This window comes from Ambystoma mexicanum, chromosome 13, assembly GCF_040938575.1.
Source record: "Ambystoma mexicanum isolate Mex_15411 chromosome 13, UKY_AmexF1_1, whole genome shotgun sequence".
Lineage (NCBI taxonomy): Eukaryota > Metazoa > Chordata > Amphibia > Caudata > Ambystomatidae > Ambystoma > Ambystoma mexicanum.
The window spans coordinates 292,225,485-292,240,472 of NC_090938.1; positions in this window are offsets into that span (position 1 = coordinate 292,225,485).

A 14,988-nucleotide genomic window follows, 5' to 3' on the forward strand; every position below is an offset into this window, starting at 1 on the left:
TCATATCTTATGCTATCAGAAGGGTCTCAGGATTGGAATGGGAAGGAGTTGGATATCACATCTCATGCTAAAGGGAGGGTCTCAGGTTTGGAAGGGGAAGGATTTGGATATCACATCTCATGTTATAGGATGGATCTCAGGTTTGGTATTAGAAGTATTGAGATATCACATCTCATGTTATCGGAAGGATCTCAGGTTTGGTATTAGAAGTATTGAGATATCACATCTCATGCTATAGGAAGGGTCTCAGGATTGGAATGGGAAGGAGTTGGATATCACATCTCATGCTAAAGGAAGGGTCTCAGGTTTGGTAGAAGCATTGAGATATCACATCTCATGCTATAGGAAGGGTCTCAGGATTGGAATGGGAAGGACGTAGATATCACATATCATGCTATAGGGAGGGTCTCAGTTTTGATATTAGAAGCATTGAGATATCACATCTCATGCTATCGGAAGTGTCTCAGGATTGGAATGGGAAGGAGCTGGATATCACATCTCATGCTAAAGGAAGGGTCTCAGGTTTGGAACGGGAAGGAGTTGGATATCACATCTCATGTTATAGGAAGGGTCTCAGGTTTGGTATAAACATTGAGATATCACATCTCTGCTATAGGAAGTGTCTCAGGATTGGAATGGGAAGGACTTGGATATCACATCTCATGCTATAGGTAGGGTCTCAAGTTTGTTATTAGAAGCATTGAGATATCACATCTCATGCTATAGGAAGGGTCTGAGGATTGGAATGGGAAGGAGTTGGATATCACATCTCATGCTATGGGAAGGGTCTCAGGTTTGGTATAAGCAGTGAGATATCACATCTCATGCTATAGGAAGTGTCTCAGGATTGGAATGGGAAGGAGTTGGATATCACATCTCATGTTATAGGAAGGAGCTCAGGTTTGGTATAAGCATTGAGATATCACATCTCTGCTATCGGAAGGGTCTCAGGATTGGAATGGGAAGGAGTTGGATATTCCCATCTCATGTTATAGGAAGGGTCTCAGGTTTGGTATTAGAAGCATTGAGATATCACATCTCATGCTATAGGAAGGGTCTCAGGAGTGGAATGGGAAGGACTTGGATATAACATCTCATGCTATAGGGAGGGTCTCAAGTTTGATATTAGAAGCTTTGAGATATCACATCTCATGATATCGGAAGGGTCTCAGGATTGGAATGGGAAGGAGTTGGATATCACATCTCATGATAAAGGAAGGGTCTAAGGTTTGGAAGGGGAAGGATTTGGATATCACATCTCATGTTATATTACGGGTCTCAGGTTTGGTATTAGAAGCATTGAGATATCAAGTCTCATAGTATAGGAAGGGTCTCAGAATTGGAATGGGAAGGAGTTGGATATCACATCTCAAGCTATAGGAAGGGTCTCAGGATTGGAATGGGAAGGACTTGGATATCACATCTCATGCTATAGGAAGGCTCTCAGGTTTGGAAGGGGAAAGAGTTGGATATCACATTTCATGTTAGAGGTAGGATCTCAGGTTTGGTATTAGAGGCATTGAGATATCACATCTCATGCTATCAGAAGGGTCTCAGGAATGGAATGGGAAGGAGTTGGATATCACATCTCATGCTAAAGGGAGGGTCTCAGGTTTGGAAGGGGAAGGATTTGGATATCACATCTCATGTTATAGGAAGGATCTCAGGTTTGGTATTAGAAGCATTGAGATATCACATCTCATGCTATCGGAAGGATCTCAGGTTTGGTATTAGAAGCATTGAGATATCACATCTCATGCTATCAGAAGGGTCTCAGGATTGGAATGGGAAGGAGTTGGATATCACATCTCATGCTAAAGGGAGGGTCTCAGGTTTGGAAGGGGAAGGATTTGGATATCACATCTCATGTTATCGGAAGGATCTCACGTTTGGTATTAGAAGTATTGAGATATCATATCTCATGCTATAGGAAGGGTCTCAGGATTGGAATGGGAAGGAGTTGGATATCACATCTCATGCTATAGGAAGTGTCTCAGGATTGGAATGGGAAGGACTTGGATATCACATCTCATGCTATAGGTAGGGTCTCAAGTTTGATATTAGAAGCATTGAGATATCACATCTCATGCTATAGGAAGGGTCTGAGGATTGGAATGGGAAGGAGTTGGATATCACATCTCATGCTATGGGAAGGGTCTCAGGTTTGGTATAAGCAGTGAGATATCACATCTCATGCTATAGGAAGTGTCTCAGGATTGGAATGGGAAGGAGTTGGATATCACATGTCATGTTATAGGAAGGATCTCAGGTTTGGTATAAGCATTGAGATATCACATCTCTGCTATCGGAAGGGTCTCAGGATTGGAATGGGAAGGAGTTGGATATTCCCATCTCATGTTATAGGAAGGGTCTCAGGTTTGGTATTAGAAGCATTGAGATATCACATCTCATGCTATAGGAAGGGTCTCAGGATTGGAATGGGAAGGACTTGGATATCACATCTCATGCTATAGGGAGGGTCTCAAGTTTGATATTAGAAGCTTTGAGATATCACATCTCATGATATAGGAAGGGTCTCAGGATTGGAATGGGAAGGAGTTGGATATCACATCTCATGATAAAGGAAGGGTCTAAGGTTTGGAAGGGGAAGGATTTGGATAACACATCTCATGTTATATTACGGGTCTCACGTTTGGTATTAGAAGCATTGAGATATCAAGTCTCATAGTATAGGAAGGGTCTCAGGATTGGAATGGGAAGGACTTGGATATCACATCTCATGCTATAGGAAGGCTCTCAGGTTTGGAAGGGGAAAGAGTTGGATATCAGATTTCATGTTAGAGGTAGGATCTCAGGTTTGGTATTAGAGGCATTGAGATATCACATCTCATGCTATCAGAAGGGTCTCAGGAATGGAATGGGAAGGAGTTGGATATCACATCTCATGCTAAAGGGAGGGTCTCAGGTTCGGAAGGGGAAGGATTTGGATATCACATCTCATGTTATAGGAAGGATCTCAGGTTTGGTATTAGAAGCATTGAGATATCACATCTCATGCTATCGGAAGGATCTCAGGTTTGGTATTAGAAGCATTTAGATATCACATCTCATGCTATCAGAAGAGTCTCAGGATTGGAATAGGAAGGAGTTGGATATCACATCTCATGCTAAAGGGAGGGTCTCAGGTTTGGAAGGGGAAGGATTTGGATATCACATCTCATGTTATCGGAAGGATCTCACGTTTGGTATTAGAAGTATTGAGATATCATATCTCATGCTATAGGAAGGGTCTCAGGATTGGAATGGGAAGAAGTTGGATATCACATCTCATGCTATAGGGAGGGTCTCAGGATTGGAATGGGAAGGACTTAGATATCACATATCATGCTATAGGGAGGGTCTCAGTTTTGATATTAGAAGCATTGAGATATCACATCTCATGCTATCGGAAGTGTCTCAGGATTGGAATGGGAAGGTGCTGGATATCACATCTCATGCTAAAGGAAGGGTCTCAGGTTTGGAACGGGAAGGATTTGGATATCACATCTCATGTTATAGGAAGGGTCTCAGGTTTGGTATAAGCATTGAGATATCACATCTCTGCTATCGGAAGTGTCTCAGGATTGGAATGGGAAGGAGTTGGATATCCCATCTCATGTTATAGGACGGGTCTCAGGTTTGTTATTAGAATCATTGAGATATCATATTGCATGCTGTAAGAAGGGTCTAAGGGTTGGAATGGGAAGGACTTGGATATCACATCTCATGCTATAGATAGGCTCTTAGGTTTGGAAAGGGAAGGAGTTGGATATCACATTTCATGTTAGAGGAAGGATCTCAGGTTTGGTATTAGAAGCATTGAGATATCACATCTCATGCTATAGGAAGGGTCTCAGGATTGGAATGGGAAGCAGTTGGATATCACATCTCATGCTATAGGAAGGGTCTCAGGTTTGGTATAAGCATTGAGATATCACATCTCATGCTATAGGACGGGTCTCAGGATTGGAATGGAAGGAGTTGGATATCACATCTCATGTTATAGGAAGGATCTCAGGTTTGGTATTAGAAGCATTGAGACATCACATCTCATGCTATAGGAAGGGTCTCAGGGTTGGAATGGGAAGGAGTTGGATATCACATCTCATCCAATAGGAAGGGTCTCAGGTTTGGAATGGGAAGGAATTGGATATCACATCTCATGTTATAGGAAGGATCTCAGGTTTGGTATTAGAAGCATTGAGATATCACATCTCATGCTATAGTAAGGGTCTCAGGATTGGAATGTGAAGGATTTGGATATCACATCTCATGCTAAAGGAAGGGTCTCAGGTTTGGTAGAAGCATTGAGATATCACGTCTCTGCTATCGGAAGGGTCTCAGGATTGGATTGGGAAGGAGTTGGATATCACATCTCATGCCATAGGAAGGGTCTCAGGTTTGGTATAAGCATTGAGATATCACATCTCTGCTATCGGAAGGGTCTCAGGATTGGATTGGGAAGGAGTTGGATATCCCTTCTCATGCTATAGGAAGTGTCTCAGGTTGGAATGGGAAGGAGTTGGATATCACATCTCATGTTATAGGAAGGGTCTCAGGATTGGAATGGGAAGGATTTGGATATCACATCTCTTGCTATAGGAAGGGTCTCAGGATTGGAATGGGTAGGAGTTGGATATTACTTTCTTGCTATAGGAAGGGTCTCATGTTTGGAATGGGAAGGAGTTGGATATCACATATGCTATAGTTAGTGTCTCAGGTTTGGAACGGGAAGGAGTTGGATATCACATCTCATGTTATAGGAAGGGTCTCAGGTTTGGTATGAGCATTGAGATATCACATCTCTGCTATCGGAAGCGGCTCAGGATTGGAATGGGAAGGAGTTGGATATCCCATCTCATGTTATAGGACGGGTCTCAGGTTTTTTATTAAAATCATTGAGATATCATATTGCATGCTGTAGGAAGGGTCTAAGGATTGGAATGGGAAGGACTTGGATATCACATCTCATGCTATAGATAGGCTCTCAGGTTTGGAAAGTGAAGGAGTTGGATATCACATTTCATGTTAGATGAAGGATCTCATGTTTGGTATTAGAGGCATTGAGATATCACATCTCAGGCTATAGGAAGGGTCTCAGGATTGGAATGGGAAGGAGTTGGATATCACATCTCATGCTATAGGAAGGGTCTCAGGTTTTGTTATAAGCATTGAGATATCACATCTCATGCTATAGGAAGGGTCTCAGGATTGGAATGGAAGGAGTTGGATATCACATCTCATGTTATAGGAAGGATCTCAGGTTTGGTATTAGAAGCATTGAGACATCACATCTCATTCTATAGGAAGGGTCTCAGGATTGGAATGGGAAGGAGTTGGATATCACATCTCATGCTATAGGAAGGGTCTCAGGATTGGAATGGGAAGGAGTTGTATATGACATCTCATGCCGTAGGGAGGGTCTCAGGTTTGGTATAAACATTGAGATATCACATCTCTGCTATCGAAAGGGAATCAGGATTGGAATGGGAAGGAGTTGGATATCCCATCTCATGTTATAGGAAGAGTCTCAGGTTTGGTATTAGAAGCATTGAGATATCACATCTCATGCTATAGGAAGTGTCTCAGGATTGGAATGGGAAGGACTTGGGTATCACATCTCATGCTATTGGGAGGGTCTCAAGTTTGATATTAGAAGCATTGAGATATCACATCTCATGCTATAGGAAGGGTCTCAGGTTTGGTATAAGCAGTGAGATATCACATCTCATGCTATAGGAAGTGTCTCAGGATTGGAATGGGAAGGAGTTGGATATCACATCTCATGTTATAGGAAGGATCTCAGGTTTGGTATAAGCATTGAGATATCACATCTCTGCTATCGGAAGGGTCTCAGGATTGGAATGGGAAGGAGTTGGATATTCCCATCTCATGTTATAGGAAGGGTCTCAGGTTTGGTATTAGAAGCATTGAGATATCACATCTCATGCTATAGGAAGGGTCTCAGGATTGGAATGGGAAGGACTTGGATATCACATCTCTTGCTATAGGGAGGGTCTCAAGTTTGATATTAGAAGCATTGAGGTATCACATTTCATGATATCGGAAGGGTCTCAAGATTGGAATGGGAAGGAGTTGGATATCACATCTCAAGCTATAGGAAGGGTCTCAGGATTAGAATGGGAAGGAGTTTGATATCACATCTCATGCCATAGTATGGGTCTCAGGTTTGGTAGAAGCATTGGGATATCACATCTCATGTTATCGGAAGGGTATCGGGATTGGATTTGGAAGGAGTTGGATATCCCATCTCATGCTATAGGAAGGGTCTCAGGTTGGAATGGGAAGGAGTTGGATATCACATCTCATGTTATAGGAAGGGTCTCAGGATTGGAATGGGAAGGACTTGGATATCACATCTCATGCTATAGGAAGGCTCTCAGGTTTGCAAGTGGAAAGAGTTGGATATCACATTTCATGCTATCAGAAGGATCTCAGGTTTGGTATCGAAGCATTGAGATATCATATCTTATGCTATCAGAAGAGTCTCAGGATTGGAATGGGAAGGAGTTGGATATCACATCTCATGCTAAAGGGAGGGTCTCAGGTTTGGAAGATAAGGATTTGGATATCACATCTCATGTTATAGGAAGGATCTCAGGTTTGGTATTAGAAGTATTGAGATATCACATCTCATGCTATCGGAAGGATCTCAGGTTTGGTATAGAAGCATTGAGATATCATATCTTATGCTATCAGAAGGGTCTCAGGATTGGAATGGGAAGGAGTTGGATATCACATCTCATGCTAAAGGGAGGGTCTCAGGTTTGGAAGGGGAAGGATTTGGATATCACATCTCATGTTATAGGATGGATCTCAGGTTTGGTATTAGAAGTATTGAGATATCACATCTCATGTTATCGGAAGGATCTCAGGTTTGGTATTAGAAGTATTGAGATATCACATCTCATGCTATAGGAAGGGTCTCAGGATTGGAATGGGAAGGAGTTGGATATCACATCTCATGCTAAAGGAAGGGTCTCAGGTTTGGTAGAAGCATTGAGATATCACATCTCATGCTATAGGAAGGGTCTCAGGATTGGAATGGGAAGGACGTAGATATCACATATCATGCTATAGGGAGGGTCTCAGTTTTGATATTAGAAGCATTGAGATATCACATCTCATGCTATCGGAAGTGTCTCAGGATTGGAATGGGAAGGAGCTGGATATCACATCTCATGCTAAAGGAAGGGTCTCAGGTTTGGAACGGGAAGGAGTTGGATATCACATCTCATGTTATAGGAAGGGTCTCAGGTTTGGTATAAACATTGAGATATCACATCTCTGCTATAGGAAGTGTCTCAGGATTGGAATGGGAAGGACTTGGATATCACATCTCATGCTATAGGTAGGGTCTCAAGTTTGTTATTAGAAGCATTGAGATATCACATCTCATGCTATAGGAAGGGTCTGAGGATTGGAATGGGAAGGAGTTGGATATCACATCTCATGCTATGGGAAGGGTCTCAGGTTTGGTATAAGCAGTGAGATATCACATCTCATGCTATAGGAAGTGTCTCAGGATTGGAATGGGAAGGAGTTGGATATCACATCTCATGTTATAGGAAGGAGCTCAGGTTTGGTATAAGCATTGAGATATCACATCTCTGCTATCGGAAGGGTCTCAGGATTGGAATGGGAAGGAGTTGGATATTCCCATCTCATGTTATAGGAAGGGTCTCAGGTTTGGTATTAGAAGCATTGAGATATCACATCTCATGCTATAGGAAGGGTCTCAGGAGTGGAATGGGAAGGACTTGGATATAACATCTCATGCTATAGGGAGGGTCTCAAGTTTGATATTAGAAGCTTTGAGATATCACATCTCATGATATCGGAAGGGTCTCAGGATTGGAATGGGAAGGAGTTGGATATCACATCTCATGATAAAGGAAGGGTCTAAGGTTTGGAAGGGGAAGGATTTGGATATCACATCTCATGTTATATTACGGGTCTCAGGTTTGGTATTAGAAGCATTGAGATATCAAGTCTCATAGTATAGGAAGGGTCTCAGAATTGGAATGGGAAGGAGTTGGATATCACATCTCAAGCTATAGGAAGGGTCTCAGGATTGGAATGGGAAGGACTTGGATATCACATCTCATGCTATAGGAAGGCTCTCAGGTTTGGAAGGGGAAAGAGTTGGATATCACATTTCATGTTAGAGGTAGGATCTCAGGTTTGGTATTAGAGGCATTGAGATATCACATCTCATGCTATCAGAAGGGTCTCAGGAATGGAATGGGAAGGAGTTGGATATCACATCTCATGCTAAAGGGAGGGTCTCAGGTTTGGAAGGGGAAGGATTTGGATATCACATCTCATGTTATAGGAAGGATCTCAGGTTTGGTATTAGAAGCATTGAGATATCACATCTCATGCTATCGGAAGGATCTCAGGTTTGGTATTAGAAGCATTGAGATATCACATCTCATGCTATCAGAAGGGTCTCAGGATTGGAATGGGAAGGAGTTGGATATCACATCTCATGCTAAAGGGAGGGTCTCAGGTTTGGAAGGGGAAGGATTTGGATATCACATCTCATGTTATCGGAAGGATCTCACGTTTGGTATTAGAAGTATTGAGATATCATATCTCATGCTATAGGAAGGGTCTCAGGATTGGAATGGGAAGGAGTTGGATATCACATCTCATGCTATAGGAAGTGTCTCAGGATTGGAATGGGAAGGACTTGGATATCACATCTCATGCTATAGGTAGGGTCTCAAGTTTGATATTAGAAGCATTGAGATATCACATCTCATGCTATAGGAAGGGTCTGAGGATTGGAATGGGAAGGAGTTGGATATCACATCTCATGCTATGGGAAGGGTCTCAGGTTTGGTATAAGCAGTGAGATATCACATCTCATGCTATAGGAAGTGTCTCAGGATTGGAATGGGAAGGAGTTGGATATCACATGTCATGTTATAGGAAGGATCTCAGGTTTGGTATAAGCATTGAGATATCACATCTCTGCTATCGGAAGGGTCTCAGGATTGGAATGGGAAGGAGTTGGATATTCCCATCTCATGTTATAGGAAGGGTCTCAGGTTTGGTATTAGAAGCATTGAGATATCACATCTCATGCTATAGGAAGGGTCTCAGGATTGGAATGGGAAGGACTTGGATATCACATCTCATGCTATAGGGAGGGTCTCAAGTTTGATATTAGAAGCTTTGAGATATCACATCTCATGATATAGGAAGGGTCTCAGGATTGGAATGGGAAGGAGTTGGATATCACATCTCATGATAAAGGAAGGGTCTAAGGTTTGGAAGGGGAAGGATTTGGATATCACATCTCATGTTATATTACGGGTCTCACGTTTGGTATTAGAAGCATTGAGATATCAAGTCTCATAGTATAGGAAGGGTCTCAGGATTGGAATGGGAAGGACTTGGATATCACATCTCATGCTATAGGAAGGCTCTCAGGTTTGGAAGGGGAAAGAGTTGGATATCAGATTTCATGTTAGAGGTAGGATCTCAGGTTTGGTATTAGAGGCATTGAGATATCACATCTCATGCTATCAGAAGGGTCTCAGGAATGGAATGGGAAGGAGTTGGATATCACATCTCATGCTAAAGGGAGGGTCTCAGGTTCGGAAGGGGAAGGATTTGGATATCACATCTCATGTTATAGGAAGGATCTCAGGTTTGGTATTAGAAGCATTGAGATATCACATCTCATGCTATCGGAAGGATCTCAGGTTTGGTATTAGAAGCATTTAGATATCACATCTCATGCTATCAGAAGAGTCTCAGGATTGGAATAGGAAGGAGTTGGATATCACATCTCATGCTAAAGGGAGGGTCTCAGGTTTGGAAGGGGAAGGATTTGGATATCACATCTCATGTTATCGGAAGGATCTCACGTTTGGTATTAGAAGTATTGAGATATCATATCTCATGCTATAGGAAGGGTCTCAGGATTGGAATGGGAAGGAGTTGGATATCACATCTCATGCTATAGGGAGGGTCTCAGGATTGGAATGGGAAGGACTTAGATATCACATATCATGCTATAGGGAGGGTCTCAGTTTTGATATTAGAAGCATTGAGATATCACATCTCATGCTATCGGAAGTGTCTCAGGATTGGAATGGGAAGGTGCTGGATATCACATCTCATGCTAAAGGAAGGGTCTCAGGTTTGGAACGGGAAGGATTTGGATATCACATCTCATGTTATAGGAAGGGTCTCAGGTTTGGTATAAGCATTGAGATATCACATCTCTGCTATCGGAAGTGTCTCAGGATTGGAATGGGAAGGAGTTGGATATCCCATCTCATGTTATAGGACGGGTCTCAGGTTTGTTATTAGAATCATTGAGATATCATATTGCATGCTGTAGGAAGGGTCTAAGGGTTGGAATGGGAAGGACTTGGATATCACATCTCATGCTATAGATAGGCTCTTAGGTTTGGAAAGGGAAGGAGTTGGATATCACATTTCATGTTAGAGGAAGGATCTCAGGTTTGGTATTAGAAGCATTGAGATATCACATCTCATGCTATAGGAAGGGTCTCAGGATTGGAATGGGAAGCAGTTGGATATCACATCTCATGCTATAGGAAGGGTCTCAGGTTTGGTATAAGCATTGAGATATCACATCTCATGCTATAGGACGGGTCTCAGGATTGGAATGGAAGGAGTTGGATATCACATCTCATGTTATAGGAAGGATCTCAGGTTTGGTATTAGAAGCATTGAGACATCACATCTCATGCTATAGGAAGGGTCTCAGGGTTGGAATGGGAAGGAGTTGGATATCACATCTCATCCAATAGGAAGGGTCTCAGGTTTGGAATGGGAAGGAATTGGATATCACATCTCATGTTATAGGAAGGATCTCAGGTTTGGTATTAGAAGCATTGAGATATCACATCTCATGCTATAGTAAGGGTCTCAGGATTGGAATGTGAAGGATTTGGATATCACATCTCATGCTAAAGGAAGGGTCTCAGGTTTGGTAGAAGCATTGAGATATCACGTCTCTGCTATCGGAAGGCTCTCAGGATTGGATTGGGAAGGAGTTGGATATCACATCTCATGCCATAGGAAGGGTCTCAGGTTTGGTATAAGCATTGAGATATCACATCTCTGCTATCGGAAGGGTCTCAGGATTGGATTGGGAAGGAGTTGGATATCCCTTCTCATGCTATAGGAAGTGTCTCAGGTTGGAATGGGAAGGAGTTGGATATCACATCTCATGTTATAGGAAGGGTCTCAGGATTGGAATGGGAAGGATTTGGATATCACATCTCTTGCTATAGGAAGGGTCTCAGGATTGGAATGGGTAGGAGTTGGATATTACTTTCTTGCTATAGGAAGGGTCTCATGTTTGGAATGGGAAGGAGTTGGATATCACATATGCTATAGTTAGTGTCTCAGGTTTGGAACGGGAAGGAGTTGGATATCACATCTCATGTTATAGGAAGGGTCTCAGGTTTGGTATAAGCATTGAGATATCACATCTCTGCTATCGGAAGCGGCTCAGGATTGGAATGGGAAGGAGTCGGATATCCCATCTCATGTTATAGGACGGGTCTCAGGTTTTTTATTAAAAGCATTGAGATATCATATTGCATGCTGTAGGAAGGGTCTAAGGATTGGAATGGGAAGGACTTGGATATCACATCTCATGCTATAGATAGGCTCTCAGGTTTGGAAAGTGAAGGAGCTGGATATCACATTTCATGTTAGATGAAGGATCTCAGGTTTGGTATTAGAGGCATTGAGATATCACATCTCAGGCTATAGGAAGGGTCTCAGGATTGGAATGGGAAGGAGTTGGATATCACATCTCATGCTATAGGAAGGGTCTCAGGTTTTGTTATAAGCATTGAGATATCACATCTCATGCTATAGGAAGGGTCTCAGGATTGGAATGGAAGGAGTTGGATATCACATCTCATGTTATAGGAAGGATCTCAGGTTTGGTATTAGAAGCATTGAGACATCACATCTCATGCTATAGGAAGGGTCTCAGGATTGGAATGGGAAGGAGTTGGATATCACATCTCATGCTATAGGAAGGGTCTCAGGATTGGAATGGGAAGGAGTTGTATATGACATCTCATGCCGTAGGGAGGGTCTCAGGTTTGGTATAAACATTGAGATATCACATCTCTGCTATCGAAAGGGAATCAGGATTGGAATGGGAAGGAGTTGGATATCCCATCTCATGTTATAGGAAGAGTCTCAGGTTTGGTATTAGAAGCGTTGAGATATCACATCTCATGCTATAGGAAGTGTCTCAGGATTGGAATGGGAAGGACTTGGGTATCACATCTCATGCTATAGGGAGGGTCTCAAGTTTGATATTAGAAGCATTGAGATATCACATCTCATGCTATAGGAAGGGTCTCAGGTTTGGTATAAGCAGTGAGATATCACATCTCATGCTATAGGAAGTGTCTCAGGATTGGAATGGGAAGGAGTTGGATATCACATTTCATGTTATAGGAAGGATCTCAGGTTTGGTATAAGCATTGAGATATCACATCTCTGCTATCGGAAGGGTCTCAGGATTGGAATGGGAAGGAGTTGGATATTCCCATCTCATGTTATAGGAAGGGTCTCAGGTTTGGTATTAGAAGCATTGAGATATCACATCTCATGCTATAGGAAGGGTCTCAGGATTGGAATGGGAAGGACTTGGATATCACATCTCTTGCTTTAGGGAGGGTCTCAAGTTTGATATTAGAAGCATTGAGGTATCACATTTCATGATATCGGAAGGGTCTCAAGATTGGAATGGGAAGGAGTTGGATATCACATCTCAAGCTATAGGAAGGGTCTCAGGATTAGTATGGGAAGGAGTTTGATATCACATCTCATGCCATAGTATGGGTCTCAGGTTTGGTAGAAGCATTGGGATATCACATCTCATGTTTTCGGAAGGGTATCGGGATTGGATTTGGAAGGAGTTGGATGTCACATCTCATGCTATAGGGAGGATCTCAAGTTTGATATTAGAAGCATTGAGATAACAAATCTCATGATATCGGAAGGGTCTCAGGATTGGAATGGGAAGGAGTTGGATATCACATCTCATGATAAAGGAAGGGTCTAAGGTTTGGAAGGGGAAGGATTTGGATATCACATCTCATGTTATAGGAAGGATCTCAGGTTTGGTATTAGAAGCATTGAGATATCACATCTCATGCTATCGGAAGGATCTCAGGTTTGGTATTAGAAGCATTGAGATATCACATCTCATGCTATCAGAAGGGTCTCAGGATTGGAATGGGAAGGAGTTGGATATCACATCTCATGCTAAAGGGAGGGTCTCAGGTTTGGAAGGGGAAGGATTTGGATATCACATCTCATGTTATCGGAAGGATCTCACGTTTGGTATTAGAAGTATTGAGATATCATATCTCATGCTATAGGAAGGGTCTCAGGATTGGAATGGGAAGGAGTTGGATATCACATCTCATGCTATAGGAAGTGTCTCAGGATTGGAATGGGAAGGACTTGGATATCACATCTCATGCTATAGGTAGGGTCTCAAGTTTGATATTAGAAGCATTGAGATATCACATCTCATGCTATAGGAAGGGTCTGAGGATTGGAATGGGAAGGAGTTGGATATCACATCTCATGCTATGGGAAGGGTCTCAGGTTTGGTATAAGCAGTGAGATATCACATCTCATGCTATAGGAAGTGTCTCAGGATTGGAATGGGAAGGAGTTGGATATCACATCTCATGTTATAGGAAGGATCTCAGGTTTGGTATAAGCATTGAGATATCACATCTCTGCTATCGGAAGGGTCTCAGGATTGGAATGGGAAGGAGTTGGATATTCCCATCTCATGTTATAGGAAGGGTCTCAGGTTTGGTATTAGAAGCATTGAGATATCACATCTCATGCTATAGGAAGGGTCTCAGGATTGGAATGGGAAGGACTTGGATATCACATCTCATGCTATAGGGAGGGTCTCAAGTTTGATATTAGAAGCTTTGAGATATCACATCTCATGATATAGGAAGGGTCTCAGGATTGGAATGGGAAGGAGTTGGATATCACATCTCATGATAAAGGAAGGGTCTAAGGTTTGGAAGGGGAAGGATTTGGATATCACATCTCATGTTATATTACGGGTCTCACGTTTGGTATTAGAAGCATTGAGATATCAAGTCTCATAGTATAGGAAGGGTCTCAGGATTGGAATGGGAAGGACTTGGATATCACATCTCATGCTATAGGAAGGCTCTCAGGTTTGGAAGGGGAAAGAGTTGGATATCAGATTTCATGTTAGAGGTAGGATCTCAGGTTTGGTATTAGAGGCATTGAGATATCACATCTCATGCTATCAGAAGGGTCTCAGGAATGGAATGGGAAGGAGTTGGATATCACATCTCATGCTAAAGGGAGGGTCTCAGGTTTGGAAGGGGAAGGATTTGGATATCACATCTCATGTTATAGGAAGGATCTCAGGTTTGGTATTAGAAGCATTGAGATATCACATCTCATGCTATCGGAAGGATCTCAGGTTTGGTATTAGAAGCATTTAGATATCACATCTCATGCTATCAGAAGAGTCTCAGGATTGGAATAGGAAGGAGTTGGATATCACATCTCATGCTAAAGGGAGGGTCTCAGGTTTGGAAGGGGAAGGATTTGGATATCACATCTCATGTTATCGGAAGGATCTCACGTTTGGTATTAGAAGTATTGAGATATCATATCTCATGCTATAGGAAGGGTCTCAGGATTGGAATGGGAAGGAGTTGGATATCACATCTCATGCTATAGGGAGGGTCTCAGGATTGGAATGGGAAGGACTTAGATATCACATATCATGCTATAGGGAGGGTCTCAGTTTTGATATTAGAAGCATTGAGATATCACATCTCATGCTATCGGAAGTGTCTCAGGATTGGAATGGGAAGGTGCTGGATATCACATCTCATGCTAAAGGAAGGGTCTCAGGTTTGGAACGGGAAGGAT